The sequence below is a fragment of the Euprymna scolopes genome, chromosome 35, assembly GCF_053919585.1.
Source record: "Euprymna scolopes isolate OS-2025 chromosome 35, ASM5391958v1, whole genome shotgun sequence".
Classification (NCBI taxonomy): domain Eukaryota; kingdom Metazoa; phylum Mollusca; class Cephalopoda; order Sepiida; family Sepiolidae; genus Euprymna; species Euprymna scolopes.
The window spans coordinates 43,181,824-43,197,692 of NC_136516.1; the positions used below are offsets into that span (position 1 = coordinate 43,181,824).

Genomic DNA, 15,869 nt, shown 5'->3' on the forward strand with positions numbered 1-15,869 from the left:
GCCTACGATCATAGAGATGTCAAGACATTCTACATTTTGCTTCATTAGGCTTATGGTCCGAAATCCTCTTCAACCACACCACTCCTGGCGAAGGACGGGAAAACCTTGCTGAAAACCTCAGATGAAATTAAGCATCGATGGCATGAACACTTTCATGATCTTTTTCATAACCCATCCAATGTTGATGTTGCTGCAATAGAAAGTATCCCTCAATGTTCCTTTTGTCCGGAACTTGATGTTGAACCGACTCTTGTGGAAACAGTTGACTGCATAAAACAGATAAACTCGAACAAAGCCCCTGGGCTGGATGGCATCCCTGTTGAGCTGCTGATACATGGTGGTGTCAATGTACATTGTGTGGTCCACTCTTTGATACTGTCAGTATGGCAGGGTGACCCGGTTGCCCAAGATTGGGTAGATGCCATCTTGGTTATGTTGTACAAAGGAAAGGGTACAAGATCTGATTGTGGAAATTATCGAGGTATCTCGCTGCTGAGTGCAGTTGGAAAGGTATTTGCATGGCTCTTGCTAAACCGATTGGAAAAGTATGTATGTCCTAATATCCTTCCGGAATCCCAGTCTGGTTTTAGAGGTGGGCGAGGAACTGTGGATATGGTGTTTTCTGCTAGACAGCTCTTGGAAAAATGTATTGAACAGCGTATGCCTCTTTGCCAGGTGTTTGTGGACTTAACCAAGGTGTTTGACACAGTCAACTGTGAGGCACTCTGGAAAGTGCTGGAAAAATTTGACTGTACACCTGCTTTTACAGACAAGTTCAAGCAACTTCATCATAGTATGAAAGGTCACGTCAACTTCAATGGTCAGCTTTCGGAAGAATTCCCCATTGATAATGGTGTGAAGCAGGGTGATATAGCTGCACCAACATTGTTTTCGCTCTATTTGACTGCTGTGCTCTGGTATGGTTTCTACGATTGTGATATGGGTGTTTATATTAGATTCCGAACGACTGGAAAGGTGTTCAACCTCAGAAGATTCCAAGCCAAAACACTTGTTAGTGATGGACTTGTTCGGGAACTGTTGTATGCTGATGATGCTGACCTGGTAACACACTCCCCAGTAGATATGCAATTAGTGATGGATCTCTTTACAAATGCTTGTACCTGCTTCGGACTGACAGTTAGCATTAAGAAAACTAAAGTCATGTACACTCCCGCTCCCGATGATCTGTATGTGGAACCTGATATCTTCGTCTGTGGAAAGCGCCTTGAAGTCGTAAAAAATTTTGTCTACCTTGGGAGTGCCTTATCAAATGATGGCACTCTTAATGCGGAAATAAGACAGAGAATCAGCAAGGCATCTAATGCTTTTGGAAGGTTACAAGATAGTCTGGTCTGACGGTGATCTGACTCTGACAACTAAAATTTCAGTATATCAAGCATGTGTAGTACCATCCCTACTCTGCGCATCTGAAACTTGGACCTTGTACCGGTCACATATAGAATTGCTTGAGAGGTTCCATCAGCACTGCCTTAGACACATTCTTTGTTTAAAGTGGTATAGCTTTGTCCCTGATACATATGTCTTAAAAAAGGCCAAAACAACCAGTATTGCTACCATTGTTATTAAGAACCAGTTGCGTTGGGCGGGTCATCTCATCCGGTTTGAAGACTATCGTCTCCCAAAACAATTTTTCTATGGTGAGCTCTTTATTGGAAAAAGACCCCCAGCACAAGCCCAAAAACGTTTTCGTGATAGCATCAAGGAGAGTCTGGTGAGCTTTCATATTCCTGTTCACAGTTGGGAGTCCCTAGCGTATGATCACAAGCAGTCGAGGACACTGATATACAGGGGTGCAGAACACTATGAAGCAGCCAAAATAGACCGAGCGAAGCTTAAGAGAGCATGTAGGAAATGCCAAACCTTGCCGCCCAACCATAGAGATCTCTGGATCTGTAAGGTGTGTGATCGGGCTCTGTTGTCTAAGGCAGGTTTTGTTAATCACATGAAAGCCCACGATAATACAAGTTCCGCTGCTGTTAGTCTCATACAAATCAGTGAGCGTTTTCAGTGTCATGTCTGCTTGAGAGTGTGCAAGTCGCTGGCAGGGCTTAAAAGTTATATTCGGGCACATGGACTGTTAGTGACTGAGGGAGTGGCTCTCGTCTGACAAGACGTTGCAATCATCATATATATATGTATATATATATGTATATATATGTATATATATATGTATATATATATGTATATATATGTATATATATATGTATATATACATATGTATATATATGTATATATATGTATATATATATGTATATATATATATATGTATATATATATGTATATATACATATGTATATATATATGTATATATATATATGTATATATATATGTATATGTATATATATATGTATATATATGTATATGTATATATATGTATATGTATATATATATATGTATATATATATATATGTATATATATATATATGTATATATATATGTATATATATATATATGTATATATATATATATGTATATATATATGTATATATATATATATATGTATATATATATATATATATATATATATATATATATATATATATATATATATATATATATATTTTATGGTCAGGTCATGTCATATGCTACTGGTACCATGTAACCTAGTACTACCTGCCTCATGGTCGGGTCACCGGCGACTAAACTGGTTCCCCCACCAGACTTGTTTGGTGAGGAGGGCGGCTAGTCTCCCTGAAGGATTAAAAACAAGACCTTCCAAAGGGCGAATGAACTCTTTTTCTGGGTCAACGGCCAACTAGCACCGTGTATATTTGTGTGTGTGTGTGTATATGTGTATTGGGGTAGAGAGGGCTCCCGTAAGCCGTGGTGAAGGCAACCTTTCTAGGAGAAGCAAATCTCTGATTTAAAAAAACCATAAAGCGGAAGACCTGTACCCGCATTAAGCTGGTCTGCAGTTTAATTTGTCGCTGGCTATTTTGCTCTTGCTTGTTGCTGGATCTCAACATTTTGAACCGAGAGAGAGACTTAGCTGTCATACAAAGCTAAGACTCTGTAACATCATATTTGTATAGATACTCCCTCAGACATTTGGGCTCATGGATTTTAAATGTCTGAGGGAGTGGCACTCGTCTGACAAGACGTTGCAATCATCATATATATATATGTATATATATATGTGTATATATATGTGTGTATATATATATGTATATATATATGTATATATATATATATATGTATATATATATATATATATATATATATATATATATGTATATATATATATATATATATATATATATATATATTTATATATATATATATATACACTAAAAACCACAATAGCAGTCGTTCTACTCGACCAATTTTCATAATTTTTGGATATATTATTATTTTCGACATGAAACTTAAATAAGTACTGTTGTTTTAGTTTTAAATGACATATTAAAAAAAAAAATCGATCTGTCGATTCTATTTTAACTTGTGCACCGAAATATCTGTACGATGTACGTACTTGTGACGGGAAAGAAAATATTGTACACCAAAAAGCACGTAAATTGATCAAGTAGTTTTATTTTTAAATAAGAAAATCAAATTAAGAGGGACGATTTCGCGATGTCATCTTGAAAATGTTGAAGAAAAAAGGAGATAACTCTAAATAATTCAAACTTGCGTGCTTTAGAAAAAAATTCTTAACATGAGAAAGGGGTGCATTGGAAAAACTCTAATTAGCTTGGAAATTATTTTTTAAAATTTTAATATAAAAATAAAAGTACTTGATCAATTTACGTGAGTTTTAGTCTACGATATTTTCTATCCGTTACGGGTACATATATCGCACAAACCTTTTCGTGCTTTTGACATTTATGGCGGAAATTTAAAGGAAAGAAAATACACGAAACTCTTTATGATGTATACACTCTGACCGAGTGTATACATCTTCGTTCTCTATACATTATACATAGTGTCACTCTGTATAATGTATAGAGAACGAAGATATCGTATTCCAAAAATTACGTAAATCGATCAAATAGTTTTATTTAAAACTAAAAAACATCAAAATTTACGATTTTTAGCGATTTTACTACTAAACTGCATTGAACGTAAGGTTGGTTTTTCACCTCGATTTAAGTTGTCTCCCCCTTTTTATTTTATCGGATTTAATTATGGCGGACGAAAACACTACGACTCGCATAGTCGTAAAACTTGATTTTCTTGCATAAAAAAAAGTACTTGATCAAATTACGTGATTTTTGGAATATTTCATCTTCGTTCCGTGACTGGTACGTACATCATGCAGACGTTTCTGTATTTTCTTTACTTTTAATTGCTGCAATAAGTGCCACTCTGAATAAGCACTGGCTTTCTTATATTTTTGTTTTTCATGGAGTGGAGGATTCTGGACACGGATCAACTTTCTTTTATTGTGTTGTTGTAACAAAACATTTAATTTAATGGCTTTATGCTCCAAAAAAAGGTGTTTTGAAGTAGTGCCGTGTGACATTTTTCAAGATTCCATAAAAGTTTATATTAAACACAGTTTTAACAAAAAATGTTACGCAAACTTTTTATATTCTTCTAATTTCTTTCTTTCTTTCTTTCTTTTTTAACCAATCAACGCCGGGTAGCTCTACTAGTGCAATATAAATCACCTCAAGTATTTCGGTTGTGTCAGAGGTCACCAGCTGGCTAAGGGCGTTGGTACGATGATGGTAGAATGTCAGGGAGTGTGTAATGTGTACTACTTCCTTCTGTCTGCTGATCAGATGAGGAGAAGGGGAAGTGAAAGCGAGGGGGGGGGTAAGTCGGTTATTCAGGTATAATCAGCTGATAATATATATATATATATATATATATATATATATATATATATATATATATACACACACACAGACACACACACACACACACACACACTTATATGCGCAGTTCTTAACTAATACAAATCGACCACTGTTCCACATACCAAATTGGTTACATAAAATAAAAAAGCATTTGAGAATAAAAAAAACTTACTGATTTCAGCAGAAGAAATAATATGTGAGTATATATATATATATATATATATATATATATATATATATATATATATATATAGCCATCCACATGCAGTACTGTTTCGCTATTTCACAGCTCATCAGTGCGGCTAGCCAGGTTCGAAACCTGAACGCCCAAATGACAGTCAAGGCTTCTCATATATATATATATATATATATATATATATATATATATATATATATATATATATATATATATATATATATATATATATATTAGTTAGTGGAGATGGTAATTAATAAAAACTGAAGAAAGTGCTCAATATTGTTGTAGAGCAAATATGCGTTCTATCTTTTATTACCGTATCTTTCTGTTAAGTTACATTATTGTTTCGGCTACACGGCCGTTTTTTTTTTTTTTGGGGCCGTCTACAAAACGTATATATATATATATATATATATATATATATATATATATATATATATATATTAGCAGAAGCGCCCGACATTACCCGGCCCAGTCGTAAAATATGCTTAAATATGATATGTTAATGTACACAGATTTCGTATTTATCATTATAGAGTCAATTATATATATATATATATATGTGTGTGTGTGTGTGTGTGTGTGTGTGTGTGTGTGTGTGTGTGTACTAGCATGGGTGCCCGGCGTTGCCCGGGTTTTTGGAGGTGTATTTGAGCAAAAAAAAAAAGTGGTAGTATGAAGGCAGGCTTGAACCCGTACCGCAAAAGAAGAAAAGAACGGGGAAAAAACCTGATGTCTTTGCTATTACGACCACCGTCAAACCGGAAGTGATGTAGATTTTAATTAAGGCTAGACAATCGAAAAGAAAGGATAACTCTAAAAAATATCGGCGAAAAAAACGACCCCCCCCACCTCGTAGAAAAGTGCCCAGTTGAAGGTGAAGATATTAATGATTTTAGCCAATTTTTCGATATTTGTCATCTGAAAAGTCGAACTTCACAACGATACTGATCTTGTAAAAATCCGTCCCCTCTGTCGAAAGTTTTAGGCAGACATGCAAACATACATACTGTTGTGTCGTGGAACAACAATGAAAATAAGAACAATCAAATCGAGGTTCGGTTAAGGAACAAGTGTATTAACAATAATGTACAAAGATAGGAAAGCGTGTATATCTGCTGGGCACTCGGCTAGCAGTTAAAGTGCAGTCGCATCTCTCTCACCGGTGTTGGAATGACTAGCGCTATTTATAGTGCTAATTGGTGTAAATTCCTCTGTTCAAGGAAGACCGGTATAACCTCCCTCCTTTGAAAATATCCCGTCTAGGATTAATAACGTTTTTGTTTTGGGTTCACCCTAATCAATTCTGTTGATTTCTGTTTTCTGTTTGATCTTCTGTTCTCCGGAGCTGTCTCTGGTATGGGTACCTGAAAAATATCAAATACTGTGTCCATGATGTCCTCCTCGGGCGATCTGGTCACCTCACTGTTCGAGTATCTTTTCCGAATTTGGTTAGTGTAACGTTTGTGCACAAAGTCTGGTCTCTTAATCATGTAGAGCATGTTGCCTATTTGTTTCTCAACAATGCCGGACTCCCAGAAAGTCTTATTATTTTTGTGAATCTTGTAGAAGACTCTTTCACCAACTTTATACGTTTTTTTTTTGTTATCGTTTTTTTTTTTTTTTGAGGTTTGGCCTATCCTGGTTTGGTAACAACTTGTGAAAAATCGATATAACCTTGCGTCATAACATAACCTCAGCAGATGTCTTCGACATTTCGATGTTTGCATTTGAAGTGACTCTGTAGACTTGTAAAAACTGTTGGATTGACTTATCCGTCAGCGACCCACTAGCTTTTTTCAGAGCTCTCTTAAATGTGTCAACGAATTTCTCTGCTTGTCCATTACTTCTTGGGTGGTAATGGTGGAATGGTTACATGCTCGATTAGATGATCCTCGCAAAAATGTTTAAATTCGGTAGATTTAAATTGCGTTCCATTGTCTGTAACAATGCAGTCTACTACTCTAAACTTAGCGAATAGTTCATACAGGAAGTTGATAGTTACCTTGGATGTGGGATTCTTACATTTTAATACTTCCGGCCATTTAGATAGGCTGTCTACAACAATGAGATAGTAGAACCCATCTAGCGGCCCTGCAAAATCTAAATCAATCCTAGACCAAGGTCGGTCCGGAATTGCCCACGATCTGAATGAGTCAGAGGAGCTGTCATATCTAATGCGCATCCTCTACACTCTCTGATTTTTCCTTCTATATCCTTATCCATGTTTGGCCAATAAACGGAAGAGCACATAAGGCTTTTCATTCTTGATATACCTGGATGTCCTACATGGAATTCCTTGAGCATTCTTTTCTGTACTGTTGCAGGAATTACGACCCTGTCGCTATATAACAAGACGTTATCGCAAATTGAATAAATTTCTTCATCCAGTTCGTTATTGTTGATCCTTTCTTTCGTGCGTATAATAAATTCGTCCACCTCTGCCTTACTCTTAATCTCATCAAGCGTTACTGGAAGTTCTCTTATTGCGTCACTTAACGTATTTTTTACTTCAACTTCCATTTGAATGGCTGCTATTACCACATCCTCCAATGGTTCTGTTTGCTTAGGTATTAACCTCGATAACCCGTCTGCATGACCAAATTTTTTAGATGGTACATACTCCATTTGAAAATTGTAATTCAGAAGTATGGTACCCCATCTTTGGAGTCTATTCGCCGTATGTTGTGGTAGTCTCTTTTTCTATCCGAAAATCATTAATAATGGTTTGTGGTCGGTTTGTAACAGAAATTGCCTACCGTACAGGAAACAATCAAATTTCTTTACCGCAAATATAATGCTTAGCACCTCTTTTTCAATTTGTGAGTATTTCTTTTCAGCTGGCAAAAGTGATCGGGATGAATGTGCTCTGGGTTTCACTTTTCCATCATCTGTTTTGTGTAAAATGCATGCTCCTATGCCATAGGAGCTGGCATCGCTTGCAACTATAATTTCACGCTTGGGATTATAATGTGCCAGAAACAAGTCAGACGTTAAAGTCTCTTTAATTTCCCAAAATGCTTTTCGCACTCTTGCGTCCAGACCCATTTTTGGTCTTTCCTTAACAGTTCATTTAAAGGCGACCTTAGTTTATGTATATTTGGCACAAATACATTGTAGTAATTTGCCAAACCTAAGAAACTTTGTAAAGACGCAATATTTTTTGGAGCAGGCATATTCTTTATTGCACTCGATCTATCTGGATTCGGCCTTCTGCCATGTTTATTAATGATGTGCCCCAAGTATTTTATTTTCTCCCATGAAAAAGGTACATTTTTCCTGTTTTACTTTAAATCCATAATCCTGGATCCTTTTGAATGCTTGGTTTACATTAATACATCGTCCAGGTACCCTACTGCGAAATCCAACCCATTTAACATAATGTCCATAATTTGCTAAAAAATCGCAGAGGCGACTTTGACCCCAAAAGGAAGTCTGTTAAACTTGTACAATCCCTTATGGGTATCAATACATAGCAGCTTTGAACACTCTTCATCGACTGGAACTTGTAAGTACGCGTCACTGAGGTCGATTTTAGAAAAATATTTCCCTCCACTCAGTTTCGCAAATATCTCTTCAGGGCTCGGAAGAGGATAATGGTGATCTTGTAATGCCCTGTTTAAGCTTGTCGCGAAGTCGGTGCAAACTCGAATCTCCTTACTCTTCTTTTTGATGTAAACCGTTGGTGCAGCCTACTTATTGTGATCAATTTTTCCGATGACACCCATGTTTTTGAGTTTTTCTAATTCACTGTCTATCTGTTCTATAACGGCGTATGGAACATTTCTTTTCTTCCTGAACACTGGCTGTTCATTTACTTTTACGTCAAATTTTGCTACCGCTTTTGTACACTTTCCCAAACCGCCTGATAATACGTCTGGGAAATTCTCTTTTAACTCCCTCTTAAGTTTTTCTGGCTCCACATTCGAATCCTCAACCTTTTGGCAAAATGAGCTTAAAGGCAGATCCCATAGTCTAAACTTTTCAAACAGAGGTTGTTTGATTTTCGCATGACAAAAATTCTTGCTTTTTCGGCCCTGTTCTGGAAAAAAATATTTGTCAATAATTTTCCTTCGAAGGTAATTTTTTCACCACTGACGCTTCTCGCCATTTTATGTGATTTAATCATAGTGGGTCTCCCAAGCCTCTTCCATGTCTGTACATTAATAATGGAAATGTCAGACCCACTATCAAGCTGTAGCCTTACTTTCTTTTTAAACATTTTGACCTGTACATATTTCCGGATATTTTGTTCCTCAGGTTCAATTTTCATAAGTTTAATTGATGTCTTCTTTCTGCCAGATTTTTTTCGACAATGCGATGCTTTATGCCCTTTCTGGTGGCAATTGTCACATTGTTTGAATTTGTAGGGACACTCATTGTACCAATGTTTATTTCCACACCTCCAACATGGTCCAGGTGGATCTTTTCCCTGTTCCTTTCTCTGGTTATTTTTTGAAGTCGAATTTTTCTTTTGATGGATTTTTTAAATATGCGACACTCTGCTTTCTTCTATGTCACGACTGTCTTGTTTCAACGCAATAAACCGTTCACAGTCTTCCGCTAAGTTTTGTAGTTTTAAATTCGGTTTGTTTTCGAGTTTATTTAAAACACGACGCCTGATTTCAGCGTCTTTATTTAAGACCAGCCCATGCACAAATATTAAACATTTAAAATCATCTGATGATAATTCCTCCAGTTTAAAATCGTGGCAATGCTTGTTCGCTATACTTGCATAAGTAGTATAGTCGTCTTCCTCTCTTCTAGTAACAGAGTTATTGCATGGGGAAATGTACACAGACACACAGACAGACAGACAGCCACGTTCACTTTTATAGATATACTAGCATTTCAGCCCGGTGTGGACCGGGTGTTTGGAGGTGTGTGTTGAGCAAAAAAAAAAAAAAAAAAAAAAGTGGTAGTAGGAAGGCAGGCTCGAATCCGTACCGAGAAGGAGGAAAAGAACGGGAAAAACGTGACGTCTTTGCTGTTACGACCACTGCCAAACCAGAAGTGACGAATGTGTAAATTAAGGCTAGACAATCGAAAAGAGGGGATGACTTTTATAAATATCGGCGAAAAAAGCGACCCCTCCCTGTTGAAAAGTGCCTAGTTGAGGGTGAAGAAATTAATGTTTTTAGCCAATTTTTCGGTATTTGTCGTCTAAAGGGTCGAGCTTCAAAACGATACTGATCTTGTGAAAATCCGCCGCCTCTGTCGAAAGTTTTAGGCAGCCATGCAAACATACATGCATACATTTATATATTGGTAGCTCAAATTTTCGACCCAATGCGATTAAAATCTTGCCCGATCTCTGAATACCCTTTATGTATAATTTCAAATGTTTAGACCATAAATTGTCTGAGTAATTTGGTAGAGACCGCGGAGGTCAAATTTTTTAAAACTTTGACCCCTATTATGACCCCTTAACATTTATTGTTTTAGGCTCAAATCAAGTTATTAAGTTAGATGCATTACCAAGGAACCGATATATAAAATTTCAAATGTTTATACCCAAAATTGGCGGAGGAGTTTGGTAGAGTTCTCAAAGGTCAAATCGTTGAACTTTAACCCCTTAACAGCCAAATTTCTGGCCGAAAACGGATTACAAAGATTTTCCCAAATCTCAGTACCCTGTATATCAAATTTCGAGTCTGTAGACTGAAAATTAACAGAGTTATTGTGTAGGGAAATATACACAAACACACAAACACACAGACACGTTCACTTTTATAGATATATAGATAGATATTTGCCGTTTGTAATAAATGCTAATACGTTGAAAAGTTTGAAATATAAAACAATAAATATTAAATACAAAAAATAACATATTTTCATGCTTCAAAAAAACTTCATAACCTTGAAATCACTATTTTAGAACTATACTTTTAACCTATATAGAGAATAAATGACAAGTCTATATTCCAAAGTTCATGATATTGACCATCTTATAATTTATTCCTTTAATTCAATTTACATTTACAATTCTTGACAGTATCTGTTTCGTAGCACAAAATCAATCACTTAATTATTATATGAACTAGTGAATCTATTTTGCTCTTAACTCATCAGAAGAAATAGCAAGAATCAATCTGTCAAAAGGAAATAAAGTGTGTTTTGACATGATTAAAATCCAAAAATAATGAACTTTGAAATATAGACTTTTGTCATTCATTCACTATGTTGCTCTATAATTACATTGAGCTTCTTAAATAAGGATTGGTATATATTATAAGGAAATAAAATATATTTCCACAGAAATATATATGTATATATACAGGGTGTCCACAAAGTCTGGCTACATTATGTAGCCAGACTTTGTGGGCATCGTGTAGATTATGCAGCCAGACTTTGTGGACACCCTGCATGTATATATATATATATATATATATATATATATATGTATTATTTTTAAAATATAATTATCCACTGACACGTGTTTCGTCGTCCATGACTCATCAGAGTGGCTGAATCTTTATATATATATATATATATATATATATATGCGGCTATTTTGACCAGTCTATGATATTATGCTATTTCTTTTATATTTTTATACAATCACTCCCGTCTCCAAACTGGCTTTTTCCTACGTATTTTGTACCGGAGGATTTGCTCAGAAAAATTATTCTGTTTTTTCTTTTTCTTTTCTTATTCGGTTACCAATGAATGACTTTGGCATTTTTTTTCTCGTTTTTTTTTCTGATATATATATATTTATTTTAATTTTGTTTTTATTTTTAGCAATCAGCTGATCTAAAAGCTGTTGTTTCCACCTGTATTTGTTGCCACCTGTAAAGAGTAGTTAAACTAGTTCTAAAAAGCAGGTAAATGGAACAAGACAATCAGCAGCAGTCAGTGATGATGATGATGATGACGATGACGACGGAGGAGTGGGATGATGATTACATAACGATGACATGATAATGTTTATGATGATTGTGATGGTGATGGGGGAGAAGCTGATAATTAGGAGATGATGATATTATATTTATGATGATAATGATGATGATGTGTAGGAGATAATGATGTTAATGATGATGATGATGCGATGAAGCTGGTACGATACGATATACATTATGATACTGGTAATAAGGATGATAATAAAATGATGATGGTATGACGTTCATGATGATAATGATGCTGCTGCTGATGATGATGATGAGGGCGTATGATGTAGGGGTGATGATGAGGAAATGATTATGATAAAGAGGATGAGGAGATAATTATTACATAATGATGACATGAGAATGTTTATGATGATGATATGCAGGAGGTTATGATCATGATGATGATGATGATGATATGATGATGAGAATGATGATATATTATTCATGATGATGATGATGATGATATGGTGATGAGAATGATGATATATTATTCATGATGATGATGATGGTATTATTGATGTTGGTGATGATCAGCATTAATCAATTATTTTTTTTTATTTGAACGTTAACAAAATCAAAGAAGATGTCGGTTCCGTGGTAGAATAGGGGTGCGGTCCAAAAATATTTTTCGAGTGGTTTAAAATTAAACGATACCAAATTAACCGCAAACTCCTCAGTCTTTGGTTAGAAGCAAAATTGCATCTCTCCTGATACTAAATTGCATCTATTTTGTCCTCGGTCATTGAAGGAAAGATCTTTTTAGACTGAGGTAAGGTAAATTTTTGTCTGAATCCAGAGTGCCACTTTAGAGGAAAGCTGGATTTTTCTCACATTAAAAAATAACCTCGTGGGGAGCCAAGTGATTAGGGATTCGAACTGACACTTTAAAAACGTTTCCATATCAATCTTGTATTAGACTAAGGCTGAGTTAATCAAAGTTTTTTTTTTTTTTTCCGAGGGCCTTTTTTAATATATATTTTAATCACACAAAATACATGCTAAAATATTCCTCAATTTTTAGATCGAGTTATGTTTTTAAAAACTTCCTATTGTAATAGTTCTAATTAACCGTAATTTGTAATTAACTTGTATCTTGCTTACTCGCACCCCCATCCCCACGTCTTATTTTATACGTCATCTACGCTTTTGTTTGTTAAACACATACATCAAATTCATTCTGTCCCTTTCTGTATATTAACAGTTGAAAGTAATAGGAATCAAGTAATATGCAGAAGGCTGAGATAAAACTTTGTCTCATCCTTACGTTGACAGATGGAGATATACAATCTGGGGACTGACCTCTGTTCTTGTTTTTTCATGTAAAATGGAACTGGCCAGTTTTTAAATTCCAATTGTCATGCAGTTTCATACTTGAATACAATCTCCAAAATTTATCGAAGAAATATTTAAAAAAAAAAAACGAGAATGCAATGGATTCTCTGGCTTTCCTATCACCTGTCCATTCATCTTATCAGGTTGGCAAGAAAGTTCTTGCGGATTTTAACTTTTAAATTCAGATGAGCATACCTAGCTCAAACAAACATATATTGATCAAAATAAGCACCATCAGATTCAACATTTTTGACAATGCAAAACAAATGTATTTGTGCCAGAAATAAAAAATCCTGCGTACTAGAACACAATAAAGTCGCTGAAGGCGTTTTTGATATTGCTTAGGTTTTTGAAGCATTTCTCATGCAGAAAGTTGTTGAGATGATTAAAAAAGTGATAGTCGGAAGGTGAGAAGTCTAGAGAGTAGGGCGGATGAGACAGAGTTTTGTAGACCAATTTGTTCAACTTCTGTGGGGTCGGTTTAGCAACGTGAGGTTGGACAATGTCGTTGAGAAGAATTGGACTTTCCTGTTGACTAATACTGGGTGTTGTTGTCAAAGTTTTCGAAGCATTTCATCCATTTGTTGACAGTATGTCTCTGACGTAATGGTTTCGCCTACATTAAAAAAATTATAATGGATGAGACCGCTCGCAGATCACCAAACAGTCAGCATGACCTTTTAGTGCAACTCTGGCTTTAGGAAGTGTTGTGGAGCGTCATCGGTATCTAACCACTGAACTGAGTGTCACCTGTTGTCGTGAAGAACCCACTTTTCATCACAAGTCACAACCCAGTCGAGAAACGCGTCGCTCTTGTTGCATAACAGCGTTTCTTTTGGTTGTTGTTGAATTCGTCAGGCACCCATTTATAAAGTTTTTTTTTTTTTTATATGGAGTTCACCACTTATCAAGGCTCAAGGGCCACTCGGGGACAAGGGTTATTGTGTGTAAAGTAATCAATGGGATAGTGTAGTAATAGTATTGGAGAATTGATAAAGTGTCATTACTTAAGGGGGCGGTTCATCAGGAGTTTGTTTGTGTTGGACTTGAAGACATCCAGGTTGAAGTCGGGAGGGAAACAGGCAAGCGGAACAGAGTTCCACAGGCGTGAAGTTCTAAGAAAGAAGCTTTGTTCATGGAATCTACGTTTTGATTTAGGCACAGATAAGGAGTGGGGGAAATTATTGACGGTGGTTTCAGCTAGTCGGGTGTTTTTTGAAAAAGATTGGCGAGGGGGGACCAGAGAATGGAGCTCAGACGAGCACTTGCCATGGAAATAACGATAGAGCAAAGATAGGCTCACTACGTCTCTTCTGTGGGAAAGAGGTTGCACTGAAGTGGTTGGAAATCTTCCTGTACATTACGTCTAATTCAGAAGCAAGTTCTTAAACAGTTGTGCGTGGATTGGCTTTCATTAAGGCTCTTCAGTGATCGTTGTCAACATCCAATGGCTGACGATTACATTCATCATCTTCAAGACTCTCGTCACTGCCACGAAATTTCTAAAACCACCATTGTGCTGTACGTTCAGTAGTGGTCCCTGAGCCAAATGCTTTGTTGATATCACGAGCTGTTTCAACAGCATTTTGGCCTAGCTTTAATTGAAATTAGAAAATTGTGCAAATTTACTTTTTTTCCATTTTTTATTCAACGTTCTAAAATGAAGACATAATTGTTTTAAAACGATTGTAATTTAAACAATGAGATAGAGCGAAAAACACTCTTTAAAATGATATATAAAGTAAAGGTATTATATTGAAAACTTATTTGGAAATACATCATTTGAAATCAAAATTTTAAATTCTGCAAGAACTTTCTTCTTGACCTAATATTTGATGCCACTGTCTTTTTATTAACAGCTGTAGATATCTCACTGCTGATGCAATTCTCTACCTATATAAAAGCCAATTATGGCCAATGATGGAGTACTGTTGCCACATCTGGGCAGGAGTCATTAGAAGCAGCTCATCCTGTCCTGACAGAGTTCAAAATAGACTTCATAGCTTATTGGGGGATGCCCTTTTCTCTTCCCTGCAACCCCTTTCCCACAGAAGAGATGCTGCAAGCCTGTCTCTGCTTTATCGTTATTTTCATAGCAAGTGCTCGTCTGAGCTTCAATCTATGGTCCCCCCCCTCGCCAAACTTTCACAAAAAACACTCATCTGGCCAAAACCACAATCAGTAATTTCCTGCACTCTTTATCTGTGCCTAAACCGAAACATAGATTCCATGAACAAAACTTCTTTGTTAGAACTGCACACCCATGGAACTCTCTTCTGTTTGCCTGCTTTCCAGCTAACTACAATTTGATTGTCTTCAAGTCCAACATAAACAAATTCTCGATGAACTGTCCCCCTAAGTGATCCAATTTACAAAATTTCCACTTCTTATGTTTACTACGTTATAATCTCATTGGCTAATGTATATCCATTAACCCTTATCCTCGAATGGTCTCCGTGCCTTGATAAGTGGTGATTCCTTTGAAAAAAAAAAGATAATGAGAAAAGAAAAGAAAGAACCGTCTATTATTAACAAGAAGGAAATATCGCCAGTAATAATATTATTATTTAACTCCTATTCAACTCATTATATTATTATTATTTAACTCATAGTTAAAGAAAGAAA

General features: G+C 35.9%; 1 protein-coding gene across 3 annotated transcripts in view; it reads left to right on the forward strand.

The window, feature by feature from the left end:
* The window catches only part of LOC145259843 (coiled-coil domain-containing protein 154-like), a 335,063-nt gene that overhangs the window by 54,805 nt on the left and 264,389 nt on the right, over nucleotides 1–15,869 (forward strand). Inside the window, exon 1 of one of the 3 annotated variants that reach the window (XM_080117679.1) lies at nucleotides 4,128–4,262. The exons of 1 other annotated variant lie outside the window; for it this stretch is intronic. The gene's annotated coding sequence lies outside the window, so the exon portion shown is untranslated. Of the gene's footprint in view, nucleotides 1–4,127; nucleotides 4,263–15,869 lie in introns of those variants that run through there. One more of the 3 variants, XM_080117678.1, reaches the window with a different exon arrangement.